The following is a 16,618-nucleotide window of genomic DNA, read 5'->3' as shown; positions in this document are numbered from 1 at the left end:
CCTTATGCAGGTAGCACTGGACTCTTGGCAGTCCACTCAAAATCTGATCCATTGCCATTTGGAATAGAGCAGGGGCTGATGTAATTCCAAACGGAAGGTGGCAGTACCTGTATAGCCCCTTGTGTGTCACAATTGTCAGCAACTCCTTTGATTTGTCATCGACATGCATTTTTAGATAAGCCTGGCATAATTCTATTTTGCTGCACTTTTGCCCTCCGGCCAGGCCCGTAAAAAGATCACCAATGAGGGGAAGAGTGTACTCTTCCGCAGACAGCACTGGGTTAATCGTCACTTTAAAATCCCCGCAGATTCGAATAGATCCATCCTTTCAGGACAGGAACAATGGGTGTGGCCCATTTGCTCATGCTCACAGGCTCCAGGACTCTATTCTCGACTAAGGCCTCCAAGTTAGCCTCAACTTTTGGCCTAATTGCATAGGGTACAGGTCGGCCTTGTGAAACTACGGCTTGCTGTCAGGCTTAATGTTCAGTCTCACGCTGATCTTTTTCATGCTCCCAAGTTCACCATTGAAGAGTTATCCATGTTTGTTTAAAACTGCAGTCAGACCTGACTCCCCCTTTGACATCATGCGGACTGCAGGCCAGACCAGCGTGATTTTCTCCAGCCACGCACGTCCCAGTAGAGATGGGTAATTTCCCTTTACCACATATAGTGGCAATTTCGCAGTCTGTCCGTTCAATTTAACTGTCACCTCAATGGCGCCACTGATGGCCACAGGTTCGCCAGTATACATCTTTAGCACAATATTTGTTGGATGAAGGGTAAGATGCTTTAGCATTTTGTTGTAGACAGTGTCTGAAACAAGGGACACTGCCGCGCTTGTGTCCACCTCCATCTGCACTGATTGTCCCTCCACCAGCGGTGACACCCAGTAGCCATTTGAACCACCTGCAACCGTCAGTATGTGCACCTCTTCCTCCTAAGAGATGTCGCTCCCCTCTGTTTTGCTTGTTCCATCATACTGCACTGAATGAACACTCTTTTTCTTCTCTTGTCCAAATACAGACATTTTGCTTTCATGCTTCCCAGCTCTGTCTGTTCTTTTTTTTTACCTCTACAGGCATGTTCAATGTGACCCTTTTTGGCACAATTTCGGCATTCCAGATCCGTACACCAGCAGTCATTAGCGTGATGGCCCGTTTTCCCACAACGGTAACACGTGCCGTTCCGCGCACCTTTAGGCTCAGACGACACCTTGTGAACTCTCCCTGTTGAACTAAACTGGTGAGCCTCCTTTTCCACCATCTCCATGGAGACACTAACTTCAATGGCCTTTTCAAGAGTAAGGTTGTCCTCAGTAAGAAGGCGCTTCTGTGTGGCTGCACTTTGCAGACCACACACAAGTCTGTCTCTAATGGTGTCATTCAGCACCTCCTTGAACTCGCAGTGTTCTGACAACCTTTTTAAAGCAGCAACAAACATAATCACTGATTCCCTCTCCTCTTGATTCCATTTGTGAAATCTAAATCCCTCAGCAATAACCAGAGGTTTCGGTGAAAAATGTGCTCCAAGAATTTCCACTAGTTGTTTATATGTTTTAGTTCCTGGCTTAACTGGCTGTACAAGGCTGCGCAGTAAATTGAATGTCTTTGCTCCCAGTATACTCAAAAAGGTAGGCACGACCTTATCGCTTGCCACCGCATTCGCCAAAACAAAATAGTCAAAACATTCCGTATAAACGCTCCATTGCTCCACATTTTCATCAAAATCACCGATGTTTCCGAATATAGTAGCCATCTCACGTTTCAAATTTTAATTTCTGTTTACTCACTGCACCCGTCTCTGTTCCGAGTGTTTTGCAGTCGAAAACAAGAAAGTTCCCACAACGCAGATTCATCCGATCCTCGTCGCCACTTTCTACCTTGTCACAATTAGGGCTCAGAACCCAGAGATGCAAACATGAGGTTACTTTATTCAAAAGGAAGGTTCTGGAGAGTACAGAACAAAGTAAACAAAAACCCAACCAAGAGAACAAACCCAACCATTTATCTGCTGTGACAGTGCCACCGCAGGTGGGAGGAGAACACATAATACATAACACCCCTCCCTTCTCTCTCGCTCTCCCCCCCCACCTTCTCCCTTCTCTCTCATTCACCCCCTCCCTCTCCCTCTCCCTTCTCCCTTGCACTCCCCCCTCCCTCTCCCTCTCCCTTCTCTCTCATTCTCCCCTCCCTCACCCTCTCCCTTCTCCCTTGCTCTCTCCCTTCCCTCTCCCTCTCCCTTCTCTCTTGCTTACTCCCCTCCCTCTCCCTCCTCTCTCGATCTCACCCCTCACCCTCCCTCTCCCTTCTCTCTCACTCTCCCCCTCCCTTCTCTCTCGCTCACCCCCCCGCTCCTTCTCCCTTCTCTCTCGCTCTCCCCCCTCCCACTCCCTCTCCCTTCTCTCTCGCTCTCCCCTCCCTCTCCCTTCTCTCTCGCTCTCCCCCTCCCTCTCTCCCTCTCTCTCCTCCCTCTCTCCTCTCTCCCTGCTCTCTCTCACCCCTCCCTCTCCCATTCTCTCTCCCACCCTCCCTCGCCTTCTCTTTCGCTCTGCCCCTCCCTCTCCCCCTTCTCTCTCGCTCTCCCCCTCTCTTGCTCTCCCCCTCTCTCACTCTCCCCTTCTCTCTCTCTCCCCTTCTCTCTCTCTCTCCCCTACTCCCTCGCACTCCCCCTCCCTCTCCACTTCTCTCTCGCTCTCACCCCTCTTCTCCCCTTCTCTGTCGCTCTCCCCCTCCCTCTCCCTCTCCATTCTCTGTCGCTCTCCCCCTCCCTCTCCTTCTCTCTCGCTCTTCCCCTCCCTCTCTCCCTTATCTCTCGTTCTCCCCCTCCCTCTCGCTTCTCTCTCACGCTCCCCTCCCTCCCTCTCCCTTCTCTCCAGCTCTCCCCCTCCCTCTCCCTCTCCCTTCTCTGTCGCTCTCCCCCCTCTTCTCTCTCGCTCTCACCCCTCCCTCTCCCCCTTCTCTCTCGCTCTCCCCCTCCCTCTCCCTTCTCTCTCGCTCTCCCCCTCCCTCTCCGCTTCTCTCTCTCTCCCCCCACCCTCTCTACTTCTCTCTTGCTTTCAACCCTCCTGTCCCCTTCTCTCCCGCTCTCCACCCTCCCTCTCCCCTTCTCTCTCGCTCTGCCCCTCCCTCTGGCCCTTCTCTCTCACTCACACCCCTGCCTCTCCCCCTTCTCTCTCATTCTCCCCCTCCCTATCCCTCTCCCCTTCTCTCTCACTCTCCCCTCCCTCTCCCTCCCTCTCTCGCTCTCCCCCTCCCTCTCCCTTCACTCCAGCTCTCCCCCTCCCTCTCCCTCTCCCTTCTCTCTCACTCTCACTCCTGCCTCTCCCCCTTCTCTCTTGCTCTCCCCCTCCCTCTCCTTCTCTCTCGCTCTCCCCCTCCATCTCCTTCTCTCTCGCTCTCCCCACTCCCTCTCTCTCCCCCACTCCTTCTCCCCCTTCTCTCTCTCTCTCCCCCTTCTCTCCCGCACTCCCCCTTCTCTCTCTCCCCCTTCTCTCTCTCCTCTCCCCTCCCTCTCCCCCTCTCCTCTCCCCTCCGTCTCCCCCCACTCTCTCTCCCCCCTCCCCTCCCCTTCCTCTCTCTCCCCCGCTCCCTCTCCCCCTCTCTCACTCTCTCCTCTCCCCTCCCTCTCTCTCTCACCCCCCTCTCCATCTCTCTCTCCCCAGTCCCTCTGACCCACCTCTCTCTCCTCTTCCCTCCCTCTCCCCCTCCCTCTCCACCTTCTCTCTTGCTCTCCCCCTCACTCTCCCTTCTCTCTCGCTCTCCCCCTCCCTCTCCCTTCTCTCTCGCTCTCCCCCTCCCTCTTCCTCTCCCCTTCTCTCTCGCTCTCCCCTTCCCTCTCCCTCCTCTCTCGCTCTCCCCTCCCTCTCCCTTCACTCTCGCTCTCCCCCTCCTTCTCCCTCTCCCTTCTCACTCTCTCCCCCCTGCCTCTCACTCTCCCTTCCCTCTCACTCTCACCCCGCCCTCTACCCCTTCTCTCTCGCTCTCCCCCTCCCTCACCCCTTCACTCTCGCTCTCCCCTCCCCTCCTTTCTCACTCACTCTCCCCCTCCTTCTACCTCTCCCCTTCTCTCTCGCTCACCCCACTCCCTCTCCCTCACTCGCCCCCTCCCTCTCCCTTCTCTCTCGCTCTCCCCCTCCCTCTCCCCCTCCCTTCTCTCTTGCTCTCCCCCTCCCTCTCCCTCTCCCTTCTCTGTCGCTCTCCCCCTCCCTCTCCTTCTCTCTCGCTCTTCCCCTCCCTCTCTCCCTTATCTCTCGTTCTCCCCCTCCCTCTCGCTTCTCTCTCACGCTCCCCTCCCTCCCTCTCCCTTCTCTCCAGCTCTCCCCCTCCCTCTCCCTCTCCCTTCTCTGTCGCTCTCCCCCCTCTCTTCTCTCTCGCTCTCACCCCTCCCTCTCCCCCTTCTCTCTCGCTCTCCCCCTCCCTCTCCCTTCTCTCTCGCTCTCCCCCTCCCTCTCCGCTTCTCTCTCTCTCCCCCCACCCTCTCTACTTCTCTCTCGCTTTCAACCCTCCTGTCCCCTTCTCTCCCGCTCTCCACCCTCCCTCTCCCCTTCTCTCTCGCTCTGCCCCTCCCTCTGGCCCTTCTCTCTCACTCACACCCCTGCCTCTCCCCCTTCTCTCTCATTCTCCCCCTCCCTATCCCTCTCCCCTTCTCTCTCACTCTCCCCTCCCTCTCCCTCCCTCTCTCGCTCTCCCCCTCCCTCTCCCTTCACTCCAGCTCTCCCCCTCCCTCTCCCTCTCCCTTCTCTCTCACTCTCACTCCTGCCTCTCCCCCTTCTCTCTTGCTCTCCCCCTCCCTCTCCTTCTCTCTCGCTCTCCCCCTCCATCTCCTTCTCTCTCGCTCTCCCCACTCCCTCTCTCTCCCCCACTCCTTCTCCCCCTTCTCTCTCTCTCTCCCCCTTCTCTCCCGCACTCCCCCTTCTCTCTCTCCCCCTTCTCTCTCTCCTCTCCCCTCCCTCTCCCCCTCTCCTCTCCCCTCCGTCTCCCCCCACTCTCTCTCCCCCTCCCCTCCCCTTCCTCTCTCTCCCCCCGCTCCCTCTCCCCCTCTCTCACTCTCTCCTCTCCCCTCCCTCTCTCTCTCACCCCCCTCTCCATCTCTCTCTCCCCAGTCCCTCTGACCCACCTCTCTCTCCTCTTCCCTCCCTCTCCCCCTCCCTCTCCACCTTCTCTCTTGCTCTCCCCCTCACTCTCCCTTCTCTCTCGCTCTCCCCCTCCCTCTCCCTTCTCTCTCGCTCTCCCCCTCCCTCTTCCTCTCCCCTTCTCTCTCTCGCTCTCCCCTTCCCTCTCCCTCCTCTCTCGCTCTCCCCTCCCTCTCCCTTCACTCTCGCTCTCCCCCTCCTTCTCCCTCTCCCTTCTCACTCTCTCCCCCCTGCCTCTCACTCTCCCTTCCCTCTCACTCTCACCCCGCCCTCTACCCCTTCTCTCTCGCTCTCCCCCTCCCTCACCCCTTCACTCTCGCTCTCCCCTCCCCTCCTTTCTCACTCACTCTCCCCCTCCTTCTACCTCTCCCCTTCTCTCTCGCTCACCCCACTCCCTCTCCCTCACTCGCCCCCTCCCTCTCCCTTCTCTCTCGCTCTCCCCCTCCCTCTCCCCCTCCCTTCTCTCTTGCTCTCCCCCTCCCTCTCCCTTCTCTCTTGCTCTCCCCCTCCTTCTCCCCCCTCACTTTCCCTCTCCCTCTCCCTCTCCCTTCTCTCTCGCTCTCCCCCTCCCTCTCCCCCTCCCTTCTCTCTTGCTCTCCCCCTCCCTCTCCCTTCTCTCTTGCTCTCCCCCTCCTTCTCCCCCCTCACTTTCCCTCTCCCTCTCCCTCTCCCTTCTCTCTCGCTCTCCCCCTCCCTTCTCTCTCGCTCTCCCCCTCCCTCTCCCCTTCTCTCTCGCTCTCCCCTCTCCCCTTCTCTCTCACTCTCCCCCTCCCTCTCCCCTTCTCTCTCGCTCTCCCCCCTCCCTCTCCCCTTCTCTTTCGCAATCCCCCTCCCTCTCCTCTTCTCTCTCGCTCTCCCCTCTCCTCTTCTCTCTCGCTCTCCCACTCCATCTCCCCTTCTCTCTCGCTCTCCCCCTCCCTCTCCCCTTCTCTCTCGCTCTCCCCCTCCCTCTCCTCTTCTCTCTCGCTCTCCCCTCCCTCTCCCCCTTCTCTCTTGCTCTCCCGCCTCCCTCCCCCTCTTCTCTCTCGCTCTCCCCCCTCTCCCTCTTGCACTTCTCTCTCACTCTCCCCCTCCCTCTACCCTTCCCTCTCGCTCTCCCCCTCCCTCTCTCTCGCTCTCCCCCTCCATCTCCTTCTCTATCGCCATCCCCCCTCCCTCTCTCCCTTCTGTCTCGCTCCCCCCTCCCCCTCCCTTCTCCTTCGCTCTCCCCCTCACCCTGCCTCTCCTCTTCTCTCTAGCTCTCCATCCCTCCTCTCCCTTCCCTCTCACTCTCCCCCCTCTCTCTCGCTCTCCCCCTCCCTCATCCCTTCTCTCTCACTCTCCCCCTCCCTCTCTCCCTTCTCTCTCACTCTCCCCCTCCCTCTCTTCCTTCTCTCTCACTCTCCCCCTCCCTCTCTCCCTTCTCTCTCGCTCTCCCCTCCCTCTCTCCCTTCTCTCTCACTCTCCCCCTCCCTCTCTCCCTTCTCTCTCGCTCTCCCCTCCCTCTCTCGCTTCTCTCTCACTCTCCCCCTCCCTCTCTCCCTTCTCTCTCGCTCTCCCCTCCCTCTCTCCCTTCTCTCTCACTCTCCCCCTCCCTCTCTCCCTTCTCTCTCGCTCTCCCCTCCCTCCCTCCCTTCTCTCTCACTCTCCCCCTCCCTCTCTCCCTTCTCTCTCGCTCTCCCCCTCCCTCTCTCCCTTCTCTCTCGCTCTCCCCCCTCCCTCTCTCCCTTCTCTCTCGCTCTCCCCTCCCTCTCTCCCTTCTCTCTCGCTCTCCCCTCCCTCTCTCGCTTCTCTCTCACTCTCCCCCTCCCTCTCTCCCTTCTCTCTCGCTCTCCCCCTCACTCTCTCCCCCTTCTCTCTCTCCCCAGTCCCTCCCCCCCTTCTCTCTACTCTCCCCTCCCTCTCCCCCTCTCTCTCCTCTTCCCTCCCTCTGCCCCTCTCTCTCTCCCCCTCTCCTTCTCTCTCTCCCCAGTCCCTTTCCCGTTCTCTCTCCCTCTCTCTCTCACTCTCGCCCTTCTCTCTCACTCTCCCACCTTCCTCTCCCCCTTCTTTTTCTCACCTCCCCCCTCCCTCTCCCTCTCTCTCCCCCTCTCTCTCTCCCCTTTCTCCTTCTCCCCCTTCTCTCTCGCGCTCCCCCTCCCTCTCTCCCTTCTCACCCGATCTTCCCCTTCTCTCGCTCTCTCCCCCTTCTCTCTCTCCCCAGTCCCTCTCCTTATCTCTCCCTTCTCTCTCCCTCTCCACATTCTCTCTCACTCTCTTCCTTCTCTTGCGCTCTCCCCCGCCTCTCACACTTCTCTCTCGCTCTCCCCCCTGCCTCTCACACTTCTCTCTCGCTCTCCCCCTCCCTCTCTCCCTTCTCTCTCATTTTCCCCCTCCCTCTCCCTTCTCTTTCATTTTCCCCCTCCCTCTCCCTTCTCTCTCGTTCTCCCCCTCCCTCTCCCTCTTGTTGTGTCCGTACCTTTCTACCTAGACACAATTAGGGCTCAGAACCCAGAGATTCAAACATGAGGCTACTTTATTCAAAGGGAAGGTTTTGGAGAGTACAGAACAAAGAAAACAGAAACCCAACCAAGAGAACAAACCCAACCATTTATCTGCTGTGACAGCGTCACTGCAGGTGGGAGGAGACCACATAATACATAACATATTCCTCCCCTCTTATATGAAATGTGCACATTATTCCTCAACAGGTAAGTTACTTTCAATGCACTCACTAACCAAGGATAGGGGTAGACTGCCTCAAACCCTGTCTTTACCCTGGGGTTTATCCTGCCCCAGTCTTGTGGGTAAGTCACTAAGCCTACAGATCCAAGCGTCTTGGATGCCGCCGCTCTCTGACAGGATACCGGCGGTCATCGCTGGCTTCCACATCAGTAGGCATTGACACAGGTCTAGCTAGAGAAGGTGCCTGTGTCAGTCGAAAGTCAGGAGTTTGCACAGGTGGAACAGTCTCTTTGACTTCCTGTGTTGGAGAAGAGCACTGTGGCAAAGGATGTTGGTTTGCGATATCATCCGGAAACAGTTCAGGCCACCCACCCATTGGAGCCTCTGTGGCTGTCTCTGCTCCTAGCAACAGTTGATCAGTGTGTCTTCTCCAGACGACGTCCTCAGCAGTCTCAACCGTGTAAGACACAGGGCCCCTCTGCGCGATCACCGTAGCAGGAACCCATTTCGGTCCAGTGTTGTAGTTTCGAGCTAGGACATGCTCTCCAGGATGAAACCGCCTCTCCTTGGCTCATTTCTCTCTCCTTTCAACTTGAGTTTGTTGTTGACGATGGACAACCTGCTCTGCCCTTGGAGGTTTGAGTAAGTCAAAACTTGTCCGCAACTGCCTCTTCATCATGAGCGAAGCGGGGAAAGTTTTGGTTGTGGCATGCGGCTCGTTCCTGTAGGTCATCAGGAAGCTGTTCAGACGTTGGTGGATTGAGCCCTGACCTTGCGGTGCCTTCAAGGCGTGCTTCAAAGTTTGCACAAACCTTTCTGCCAGGCCGTTAGTAGAGGAATGATAGGGCGCAGACCTGATGTGTTGGACACCATTCACTTGCAGGAAGGTTGCAAACTCCTGTGATACAAATTGTCGACCGTTGTCACTTACGAGTGAGCCATAACGGCTGAACATCTCACCAAGTTTCTCAATTGTTTTCTCTGCCGTGGTAGACCTCATCACAGCGACCTCCGGCCACTTGCTACAAGCGTCCACAACCACCATAAACATCTTCTTTTCGAAAGGACCGGCGAAGTCCACATGTACTCGCTGCCACACTTCTTCAGGCCAATCCCAGGGGTGTAGGGTTGCCAGCTGTGGAACATTCCGGGCCCTTTGACATGGGGAACATGTTTTGGCTTTCTCCTCAATATTTCCATCGAGACCTGGCCACCAGAAGTAGCTTCTTGCCATTTCCTTCATCCGAACCATCCCACTGTGGCCTGTATGATGTTGTTGCAGTACAGGTTCCCTCAGAGCTGGCGGAATGATGACACGGTGTCCCCAGAGAAGACAACCTGCCTGGACGGAGAGCTCATTTCTTTTTGAAATGTAAGGTTTCAAACTAGGAGAATCTCCTATAGCTCTCCCTCGAATGACATCGTCCATTACCTCAGACAGGACTGGATCGTTGCGGGTGTACCTTCGCACCTCAACTGCAGTGACAGGTGCTCCCTCCGCTTGTCTGAAGTAGAAGATGTCTATCTGATGAGGCTCTGGGGGAGTAACAGGCAAGGGCAGCCTCGAGAGGCCGTCTGCATTGCCGTGCAAGTGTGATTTGCGGTATTTGAAGTCGTATGTGTGTCCTGACAAAAGTAAAGCCCACCTTTGCATCCTGCTTGCAGCAAGAGACGGAATTCCGGTGTGGGGCCCGAAGATTGAAGTCAATGGACGGTGGTCCGTCAGGAGTGTGAACCTTCTCCCATACAGGTACTGATGAAATTTTCGAATTCCAAAAATGAACGCCAAGGCCTCGTGCTCAACCTGTGCATAGTTACTCTTGGCCTTGTTCAAGGTGCATGATGCGAAGGCGATAGGTTTCTCTTCACCAGAAGGCATGATGTGGGATATGACTGCTCCCACACCATATGGTGATGCATCACATGCTAGCTGCACGGGTAGCTTTGGGTCGAAGTGTGTCAGGACCACCGACTTCATCAATGCTTTCTTTGCTTGGACGAAAGCTTCGTTGCACAGTTCAGTTCATTTCCATGTTTTGCCTTGACATGGCAACTGATGTAGCTGCTTCAGCAATGTTGCTAAGTCTGGAATAAACTTTCCATAGTAGTTAAGTAGCCCCAGGAATGAACGTAACTGGCTCACCTTCTGGGGTGCAGGGGCCTCCACGATCGCCTTGACCTTTGACGGCGCCTTATGCAGGTAGCACTGGACTCTTGGCAGTCCACTCAAAATCTGATCCATTGCCCTTTGGAATAGAGCAGCGGCTGACGTAATTCCAAATGGAAGGCGGCAGTTCCTGTATAGCCCCTTGTGTGTCACAATTGTCAGCAACTCCTTTGATTTGTCATCGACATGCATTTGTAGATAAGCGTGGCATAAGTCTATTTTGCTGTACTTTAGCCCTCCGGCCAGGCCTGTAAAAAGATCACCAATGAGGGGAAGAGTGTACTCTTCCGCAGACAGCACCGGGTTAATCGTCACTTTAAAATCCCCGCAGATTCGAATAGATCCATCCTTTCAGGACAGGAACAAAGAGTGTGGCCCATTTGCTCAGGCTCACAGGCTCCAGGACTCCATTCTCGACTAAGACCTCCAAGTTAGCCTCAACTTTTGGCCTAATTGCGTAGGGTACAGGTCGGCCTTGTGAAACTTCGGCTTGCTGTCAGGTTTAATGTTCAGTCTCACGCTGATCTTTTTCATGCTCCCAAGTTCACCATTGAAGAGTTATCCATGTTTGTTTAAAACTGCAGTCAGACCTGACTCCCCTTTTGATATCATGCGGACTGCAGGCCAGACCAGCGTGATTTTCTCCAGCCACGCACATCCCAGTAGAGATGGGTAATTTCCCTTTACCACATATAGTGGCAATTTCACAGTCTGTCCGTTCAATTTAACTGTCACCTCAATGGCGCCACTGATGGCCACAGGTTCGCCAGTATACATCTTTAGCACAATATTTGTTGGATGAAGGGTAAGATGCTTTAGCATTTTGTTGTAGACAGTGTCTGAAACAAGGGACACAGCCGCGCTTGTGTCCACCTCCATCCGCACTGATTGTCCCTCCACCAGTGGTGACACCCAGTAGCCATTTGGACCACCTGCAACTGTCAGTATGTGCACCTCTTCCTCCTAAGAGATGTCGCTCCCCTCTGTTTTGCTTGTTCCATCATACTGCACTGAATGAACACTCTTTTTCTTCTCTTGTCCAAATACAGACATTTTGCTTTCATGCTTCCCAGCTCTGTCTGTTCTTTTTTTTTACCTCTACAGGCATGTTCAATGTGACCCTTTTTGGCACAATTTCGGCATTCCAGATCCGTACACCAGCAGTCATTAGCGTGATGGCCCGTTTTCCCACAACGGTAACACGTTCCGTTCCGCGCACCTTTAGGCTCAGACGACACCTTGTGAACTCTCCCTGTTGAACTAAACTGGTGAGCCTCCTTTTCTGCCATCTCCATGGAGACACTAACTTCAATGGCCTTTTCAAGAGTAAGGTTGTCCTCAGTAAGAAGGCGCTTCTGTGTGGCTGCACTTTGCAGACCACACACAAGTCTGTCTCTAATGGTGTCATTCAGCACCTCCTTGAACTCGCAGTGTTCTGACAACCTTTTTAAAGCAGCAACAAACATAGTCACTGATTCCCTCTCCTCTTGATTCCGTTTGTGAAATCTAAATCTCTCAGCAATAACCAGAGGTTTCGGTGAAAAATGTGCTCCAAGAATTTCCACGAGTTGTTTATATGTTTTAGTTCCTGGCTTAACTGGCTGTACAAGGCTGCGCAGTAAATTGAATGTCTTTGCTCCCAGTATACTCAAAAAGGTAGGCACGACCTTATCGCTTGCCACCGCATTCGCCAGAACAAAATAGTCAAAACGTTCCATATAAACGCTCCATTGCTCCACATTTTCATCAAAATCACCGATGTTTCCGAATATCGTAGCCATCTCACGTTTCAAATTTTAATTTCTGTTTACTCACTGCACCCGTCTCTGTTCCGAGTGTTTTGTAGTCGAAAACAAGAAAGTTCCCACAACGCAGATTCATCCGATCCTCGTCGCCACTTTGTTGTGTCTGTACCTTTCTTCCTTGTCACAATTAGGACTCAGAAATCAGAGATTCAAACATGAGGTTACTTTATTCAAAAGGAAGGTTCTGGAGAGTACAGAACAAAGAAAACAAAAACCCAACCAAGAGAACAAACCCAACCATTTATCTGCTGTGACAGCGCCACCGCAGGTGGGAGGAGAACACATAATACATAACACCTCTCCCTTCTCTCTCGCTCTCCCCTCCCTCACCCTCTCCCTTCTCTCTCGTTCACCCCCTCCCTCTCCCTTCTCCCTTGCTCTCCCCCCTCCCTCTCCCTCTCCCTTCTCTCTCACTCTCCCCTCCCTCACCCTTTCCCTTCTCCCTTGCTCTCTCCCATCCCTCTCCCTCTCCCTTCTCTCTTGCTCTCTCCCCTCCCTCTCCCTCCTCTCTCTCGATCTCGCCCCTCACCCTCCCTCTCCCTTCTCTCTCGCTCTCCCCCTCCCTTCTCTCTTGCTCACCCCTCCCTCTCCTTCTCCCTTCTCTCTCGCTCTCCCCCTCCCACTCCTTCTCCCTTCTCTCTCGCTCTCCCTCTCCCTTCTCTCTCACTCTCCCCTTCTCTCTCTCCCCTTCTCTCTCTCTCTCCCCTACTCCCTCGCTCTCCCCCACCCTCTCCAATTCTCTCTCACTCTCACCCCTCCTCTCCCCTTCATCTCGTTCTCCCCCCACACTCTCTCCCTTCTCTCTCGCTCTCCCCCTCCCTCTCCCTCCCCCTTCTCTCTCGCTCTCCCCCCTCCCTCTCCTTCTCTCTCGCTCTTCCCCTCACTCTCTCCCTTTTCTCTCATTCTCCCCCTCCCTCTCCCTTCTCTCTCATGCTCCCCTCCCTCCCTCTCCCTTCTCTCCAGCTCTCCCCCTCCCTCTCCCTCTCCCTTCTCTCTCGCTCTCCCACCTCCCTCTCCCTTCACCCCAGCTCTCCCCCTCCCTCCCCCTCTCCCTTCTCTCTCGCGCTCCCCCCTCCCTCTCCCCCTTCTCTCTCGCTCTCCCCCTCCCTCTCCCTCTCCCTTCTCTCTCACTCTCACCCCACCCTCTCTACTTCTCTCTCGCTCTCACCCCTCCTCTCCCCTTCTCTCCCGCTCTCCACCCTCCCTCTCCCCTTCTCTCCCGCTCTCCACCCTCCCTCTCCCCCTTCTCTCTCGCTCTCCCCCTCTCTCTCCCCCTTCTCTCTCACTCACACCCCTGCCTCTCCCCCTTCTCTCTCATTCTCCCCCTCCTTATCCCTCTCCCCTTCTCTCTCACTCTCCCCTCCCTCTCCCTCCCTGTCTCGCTCTCCCACCTCCCTCTCCCTTCACCCCAGCTCTCCCCCTCCCTCTCCCTCTCCCTTCTCTCTCGCTCTCCCCTTATCTCTCTTACTCTCACCCCTCCCTCTCCCCCTTCTCTCTTACTCTCCCCCTCCCTCTCCTTCTTTTACACCCTTTTCTTCCACTGAGAAGAAAAGGGTGTAAAAGTAAAGACAGCCATCCGTGGCTAAGTAAAGAAATTAAGGATAGTATTCGACTAAAAACAAGGGCATATAAGGTAGCCAAATCTAGTGGGAGGATAGAGGATTGGGAAAACTTTAAAAAACAGCAAAAAATAGCAAAAAGATTAATTAAGAAAGGGAAGATAGATTATGAAAGTAAATTCGCAAAAAATATAAAAACAGATAGTAAGAGTTTTTATAGTTATATAAAAAGAAAAAGGGTGGCTAAAGTAAATGTTGGTCCCTTAGAGGATGAGACCGGGAAATTAATGGTGGGAAATATGGAGATGGCAAAAACACTGAATGAATATTTTACATCAGTCTTTACAGTAGAGGACACTAAGAATATCCCAACACTGGGCAAACAGGGGGCTAAAGCGGGGAAGGAGCTAAACATGATCAAAATCACTAAGGAAGTGGTACTCGGTAAAATACTGGGACTCAAGGCGGATAAATCACCTGGACCTGATGGCTTACATCCTAGGGTCTTGAGGGAAGTGGCGGTAGGGATTGTGGATGCATTGGTAATAATTTTCCAAAACTCCCTGGATTCGGCAAAGGTCCCGGCAGACTGGAAAACTGCTAATGTAACACCCTTATTTAAAAAGGGCAGTAGACAGAAGGCTGGAAACTATAGACCGGTTAGCCTAACATCTGTGGTAGGTAAAATTTTGGAGTCCATTATTAAAGAGACAGTAACAGGACATTTGGATAATCATAATTTAATAGGACAAAGTCAGCATGGTTTTATGAAGGGGAAGTCATGTTTGACAAATTTGCTGGAGTTCTTTGAGGAAGTAACATATAGGGTGGATAAAGGGGAACCAGTGGACGTAGTGTATTTAGACTTCCAGAAGGCATTTGACAAGGTGCCACACAAAAGATTATTGCTTAAGATAAAAAATCAAGGGATTGGGGGTAATATTCTGGCATGGATAGAGGATTGGCTATCTAACAGAAGGCAGAGAGTTGGGATAAATGGTTCATTCTCAGACTGGCAATCAGTAACTAGTGGTGTTCCGCAGGGGTCAGTGCTGGGTCCCCAACACTTTACAATCTATATTAACGATTTGGAGGAGGGGACCGAGTGTAACATATCAAAGTTTGCAGATGATACTAAGATGGGAGGGAAAGTAGTGAGTGAGGAGGACATAAAAAACCTGCAAGGGGACATCGACAGGCTAAGTAAGTGGGCAGAGATTTGGCAGATGGAATACAATACTGGAAAGTGTGAGGTTATGCACTTTGGCAGGAAAAATCGTAGAGCAAGTTATTATCTTAATGGCAAGAAACTGGAAAGTACTGAAGTACAAAGGGATCTGGGGGTCCTGGTGCCCGAAACTCAAAAGGTTAGTATGCAGGTGCAGCAAGTGATTAAGAAGGCCAATGGAATGTTGGCTTTCATTGCTAGGGGGATAGAATATAAAAATAGGGAGGTATTGCTTCAGTTGTACAAGGTATTGGTGAGACCGCACCTGGAATACTGCGTACAGTTTTGGTGTCCATACTTAAGAAAGGACATACTTGCTCTCGAGTCAGTACAAAGAAGGTTCACTCGGTTAATCCTGGGGATGAGGGGGTGGACATATGAGGAGAGGTTGAGTAGATTGGGACTCTACTCATTGGAGTTCAGAAGAATGAGAGGCGATCTTATTGAAACATATAAGATTGTGAAGGGGTTGGATCGGGTGGATGCGGGGAAGATGTTCCCGATGATGGGTGAAACTAGAACTAGGGGGCATAGTCTTAGAATAAGGGGCTGCTCTTTCAAAACTGAGATGAGGAGGAACTACTTCACTCAGAGGGTGGTAGGTCCATGGAATATGCTGCCCCAAAAAGCTGTAGAAGCTACATCATTACATAAATTTAAAACAGAAATAGACAGTTTCCTAGAAGTAAAGGGAATTAAAGGTTATGGGGAGCGGGCAGGAATTTGGACATGAGTCTAGGTTCGGATCGGTCATGGCCATATGGATAGCGGAGCGGGCCCAGGGGCCGTGTAGCCTGATCTTGCTCCTATTTTGTGTGTCTAATTCTGTTAGATTCAGGAGATGGATCTGTGATAGTGGATTGGCGGTTAGGATAAGATCAGCCATGATCTTATTGAATGGCGGAGCAGGCTCGAGGGGCCGATTGGCCTACTCCTGCTCCTATTTCTTAAGTTCTTATGTTCTTATGTTCTCTCGCTCTCCCCTCTCCCTCTCCCTCCTCTCTCGCTCTCCCCCTCCCTCTCCTTCTCTCTCGCTCTCCCCACTCCCTCCCCCTTCACTCTCTCCTCTCCCCTCCCTCTCCCCCTCTCCTCTCCCCTCCCTCTCCCCCCCTCTCTCTCCCCCCTCCCCTCCCTCTCTCTCCCCCACTCCTTCTCCCCTTCTCTCTCTCTCTCCCCCTTCTCTCCCGCACTCCCCCTTCTCTCTCTCTCCCCCTTCTCTCTCTCCCCCTTCTCTCTCCCCTCTCCCCTCTCCCCTCCCGCTCCCCCTCTCCTCTCCCCTCCCTCTCCCCCCTCTCTCTCTCCCCCCTCCCCTCCCTCTCTCTCCCCCACTCCTTCTCCCCCTCTCTCACTCTCTCCTCTCCCCTCCCTCTCTCTCTTACCCCCCTCTCCTTCACTCTCTCCCCAGTCCCTCTGACCCACCTCTCTCTCCTCTTCCCTCCCTCTCCCCCTCTCTCTCCCTGTCTCCATCTCTCTCTCCCCCTCCCTCTCCACCTTCTCTCTCGCTCTCCCCCTCCCTCCACCCTTCCCTCTCGCTCTCCCCCTCACTCTCCCTTCTCTCTCGCTCTCCCCCTCCCTCTCCCTTCTCTCTCGCTCTCCCCCTCCCTCTTCCTCTCCCCTCCTCTCTCGCTCTCCCCTCCCTCTCCCTCCACTCTCGCTCTCCCCCTCCTTCTCCCTCTCCCTTCTCTCTCTCTCCCCCCTGCCCCTCACTCTCCCTTCCCTCTCGCTCTCACCCCGCCCTCTACCCCTTCTCTCTCGCTCTCCCACTCCCTCTACCTCTTCTCTCTCACTATCCCCTCCCTCGCCCCCTTCTCTCTCGCTCTCCCCCTCCCTCTCCCCTTCTCTCTCGCTCTCCCCCTCCCTCTCCCTTCTCTCTCGCTCTCCCCCTCCTTCTACCTCTCCCCTTCTCTCTCGCTCTCCCCATTCCCTCTCCCTCACTCTCCCTCTCCCTCTCCCTTCTCTCTCGCTCTCCCCCTCCCTCTCCCCCTCCCTTCTCTCTTGCTCTCCCCCTCCCCTCCCTCTCCCTTCTCTCTTGCTCTCCCCCTCCTTCTCCCCCCTCTCTTTCCCTCTCCCTCTCCCTTCTCT

This window comes from Somniosus microcephalus, chromosome 13 (genome assembly GCF_052327205.1).
Source record: "Somniosus microcephalus isolate GS21.2 chromosome 13, FLI_Smic_1.0, whole genome shotgun sequence".
Taxonomy (NCBI): Eukaryota; Metazoa; Chordata; class Chondrichthyes; order Squaliformes; family Somniosidae; genus Somniosus; species Somniosus microcephalus.
The sequence above is the reverse complement of the archived record's forward strand: the minus strand, read 5'-3'. Positions refer to the sequence as shown.